General features: G+C 40.2%; 1 non-coding gene across 1 annotated transcript; it reads right to left on the bottom strand.

The window, feature by feature from the left end:
• Window positions 1-2,827: 2,827 nt before the first annotated feature.
• LOC150041606 (U6 spliceosomal RNA) lies at window positions 2,828-2,929 on the bottom strand. Its single transcript, XR_016533998.1, has one exon. It is a non-coding gene; the product is annotated as a U6 spliceosomal RNA (small nuclear RNA).
• Window positions 2,930-4,563: the final 1,634 nt, after the last annotated feature.

The raw sequence follows: 4,563 nt of genomic DNA, 5'->3' as shown, positions 1-4,563 counted from the left end.
ATTAGTAAGGATATGATGAGGAGTCCAACTCCTGCATCCTTTAGACTTTTAAGGTTGACACTAATCTCTGCCATTTCTTACAGATTCAATTTTACTTTTAATTGGCTGCCTTGACTGAACACGGCAGAAAGGACTTGATTCAGAGGCTTCCTACTATGATAGCCATTACTTTCCAGGACAAACATCCAATAGTGGAATTATTTCAGTGACTAAGTACATCCATCCTAGTTATAGAATTTGGAGCTAAGGGATGGCTATAAGGTGAAACTATAGCTACAGTGAACCTGCTGTAGGCTAAATCTTGCTCAGTACTCCATTTATTACTTGGCCCACATACACTGTTATGCTCATAGAAGCCAACATGACATGTTCCCATGTCCAGGTACTACTGTCAACTGATCATAACAAAAGTCGGTGTACACAAGTATTCCCTTTTTCCCAGTGTACGGTTATTCAGATAGATGATCTTAAGCTCCTATAGGGAAAGATTGAAGGAAACATTATAAGTTTTCCATTTCCTTGTAGGCTCAGGAATGAAAACTTGGCAAGTGATCCATGTTTTTGTTGAAAATGTTGCCCTTTCGGATACATCTGTATTTTGGCGTTGTGCCAATTAGGGCAAAATCCTTGTTCAATTTATTGTACTCCTGAACTATTCATGTTCTATTAACCGTCTACACAATTCCCTATCCGTGGGGAATGTTTGGATGCAATTCTGAGCTTGTCATTCACTATAATAATTGACCCTACATCATTCCTGATAGTAAATCACTGACATCTAGCCTTTATTATTTCCAGATCCTATTACATCGTCTGTCATTAACTAGCCTAGTTTTTTTTTACAGCATTTACTACTGATCAACATGGAGAAGCCTAAACACTTCTCCATAAGGGTGGTGTTCTGCTCAGCCACACTTTCTTCTTTTTTGTGTGGGTCATGAGCTTGAACTCAGCCGTGGGCTGTCCCTGAGCTCTTCAGCTCAAGGCTACCACCCTTCCCTTGGGTCAAGCCCCACTTCCTAGTCAGGGCTGGCTTTGAAACTTGACCCTCAGATTTCAGCCTCCTGTCAACCATACTTTTTTTTGAGAGGATAAAAAAAGGAAAACCTTTATTGGATTTTGTGAAATGGTTATACAGTTTAGTATTGCTTTGATTTTGAATTATATAAGGCAAAGGACTTGGAACTAAAACATTTTTGAATTTCAGGACTCTTAAACCTCTTATGGTGGCTCCCCAACTGTTAAGGAAAGAATGTGGTCTAAGGTGGTAACAGGGCCATGCCCACTACCTACTTAGCATCCTTTGCAACTTAATTTCCACACAGGCACCTGTCATAAACCACTGGTGTGAAGAACAGTGGTTCTGCCAGTTCACACAAAGCCCCGCTTCCCTAACCTTACCCCTACGCTTCATCACCTACAAATACCTAAACTGCATCTTCCATCAGATTCCAAACGTTTCCTTTTCTTGTCTTTTCATCATACTGAGAGCAACAATTTTGTCTGGAGTGCTTACAATAGGTTGAGCATTCTACAAAAGTCTTTTTTTTGGTCAGTTGTGGGGCTTGAACTCAAGGCCTGGGCATTGTTCCTGAGCCTCTATGTACTCAAGAGTAGCAGTCTACCACTTAAGCTACATCACCACTTCTAGTTTTGGAGTGGTTAATTGCAGATAAATGTCTCACAGTAGGCTTCTAACAGGGAACCTCAAGAGCTCCACAGGTGCCTGGATTCAGTCCTTTGTATGTGAGTGTGTGGGGGCGGGGGATCAATGGGCTTGAACTCTGGACCTGGGCCCTGTCCCTGAGCTCTTCAGCTCAAGGCTACTGCCCTACACCTTGTACCACAGACCTACCTCCCTTTTTCTAGTAATGAATTGGAGATAAGAGTCTCTCTGTTCTTTAGTGCACCAGCAGGCTTTGAACCTCAATCCTCAGATCTCATGAATCATCGCTAACACTAGCTAATTCTAATTACCAAGTGATTCTTGGCTGTATCTTCCCATATCCACGTCTATGTCTAGATGTCACATCTCATATGAAGTGCCCATCATCACCTCCTTCTGTTAGCCATCATTGGCCAGGATATTTTGAATATACACTAATTCACCCAACTCACATTTACTCCTTTCAGAACTAAAGATGGACGAGCAGGTGCGTCTGTCAGGTTTCAAGTTGCAATCCCATACCTTCACAGCCTGGCGTTGAGCAGACACCCATTAAATCTTTGCTGAGATCAAGTGTTTTATTCTTTCATCTGGTATGCTGCCTTTTGGAAATAGGGTTTTGTTCTTACCAAAAAAAATGCTCTTCCATTTGAGCCACACCCCCAAGCCTGAGAATATGTCTTCTGATAGTACGTTAATTGTCTCTCACAACACCTACCAGGACAGTTTCTGAAAGAATTTAAGTCTCAACTCATCAGTCAGACTGACCATTGTAAAAGGAGCATCCTGACTAAATGCTAGGTTAACCTGTGACTCCAAAACTGTTCAAATGTTAATGAAAGAGACTTAAAGAGCAGGGATGGGGATGCACACTATAAGACCAGCATGCAAGATGTTCATGAAGGATTCGGAGTCTCAGAACAGCATGGGTTACACAGACACACACTGTCAAAAAAACCCAAAAATTTAATATCTTGTTTAATCCAATACCTTTATAGCGCATATATAATTGACATGCATTTTACATTTACTATTCATAACAATATCATCACAGAATCATTGCAATGTTTGCCCAAGTGAGTCTTTGCTTTAATCAAACCTACAAAGCATTTATTGAAATGAACATATTTGATAAAGCCATGAACCTATATATCAAGCATCAAAAATATGGAACAATTCCTGAATTTGTGCGTCATCCTTACACGGGGGCCATGCTAATCTTCTCTGTGTCATTCATTCCAATTTTAGTGCTGAAGTGAGCACAGCGGCACTTTTTTTACTGGAGTAAATGGAGTGTCCTCTGAGCTTTCAACAGAAAATGTATGTCTAGTGGGTTTTCTAGCAGGACAGGGCATACCTTGTCAATTCTTGAGACTTCTGATTCCTTCTTGCACCATCTTTTATGCAATTTCTGGCATTTTTACTTCCCTTTGTGTAGAAGATCACCTTTTCCAAGTTTCCCAGACCCATCCTCACTGCATGCGGATACTATTTTTCAGGGCTCTCTATTGTGGGAAAACATTCCCATAGTATTCAACTCTTATGTACCCACTTTGGAAGTTGTTCTTTTGCTGGGAGGGGAGTGCACACATGCATGCACACATGTGCACACCACTCAGGGCTTGAACTTTGTTACACAGTCATTTTTCTCTCTTATAAGAGGCACAGCACTTCTTCAACTGGATACATTACAAGTTGCCTTTTGTTATGGGTGTCATCACCAGGAATGGAAGTCAGGGTAAATTTCTTACAACACAGAAATAAGTAATATGTTACTAGAGCATAACACTGGAATTTAATAAGAAATAGTATGCTACTTTTGCAGACCCAGAAAATTCACTTGGAATTTCAGAAATGAACATATTAGAGTATGTTGACCCACATGCCCCTGCCCCATGCCTCAGGTACCATTTCTTCCCCATTAGTGTCCTGACATTGGCATAGCTACCTCACCAGGGTTGAGAATTCAACCTTCCCTGGAGCTGTGAGGTCTTCACAATTAACTCCTAGTTTATTCAACAGCTTTTCTCTGCCTTCTAGCTAAAAGAGATGAGATTCTTTTTATATGCTGCCAAAGATATGTGGTACTCACACTCTACCTTTTATTCAATTACTTCCTCAGCCTCCCTTGTCCTTGTCTAAGGCATCAGTAGCATAGAGTCAAAGCCATTTCATTCCCTAGTGCCTACTTCATTCAAAAGTTCAAATAAGCAAATCATTTCTCCTGCCAGGCTGTTTCCTGTTTCTGGTAACCTATCCTAGTATACCACTGATATCCTAACAATAACTTCACTGCTACAGAATGCCCTAACACCAGGAAAATGGTCCTCATTCCAAGCAAGGTGGTGAGTAATCCAATAACAAAAATCTCAGTCTTTAGTTTGTTCATAACTCTAATTCCCAGAACGCAGTCCTAAGGTAGATTTCTTGTGCAATATACTTTGAAATAATATTGGCATATGGTACATTTTGTGTAAGGAGAGTACTCTCAAAAATAAGCAATCAAAGAGAATAGGAAAAGGAGTATTGTATGCAGAAAAGTTTTAAACTACTACGAGGCTTCAATACCATAGAGGTTCTGGGATTGAGATGACTTTTCAAAGATTTTCCCATTGGATGCAGAGCTATGACTCAATTGGCAGAGTGCTAGTTTTGAGCAGTAAAACTTAGAGACAGTGCTCCAAGACAGCACTCATGCCCTGAGCTTAAGCTCTAGGATGAGCAAAAACAAACAAGCCAAGTTTCTCCTTTCAGTGAATGGATCAATATGTTAAACCTAATATAGAGGTACATCCACATACAAACACAGATATGATATGTATGTATATATTATACACATGTCAATGTATATATACATATATATCAAAACATCACATGTCACCCTTATTATGTATGAT

The sequence above is a fragment of the Megascapheus bottae genome, chromosome X, assembly GCF_031878675.1.
Source record: "Megascapheus bottae isolate mThoBot1 chromosome X, mThoBot2.hap1, whole genome shotgun sequence".
Lineage (NCBI taxonomy): Eukaryota > Metazoa > Chordata > Mammalia > Rodentia > Geomyidae > Megascapheus > Megascapheus bottae.
The sequence above is the reverse complement of the archived record's forward strand: the minus strand, read 5'-3'. Positions and strand labels throughout refer to the sequence as shown.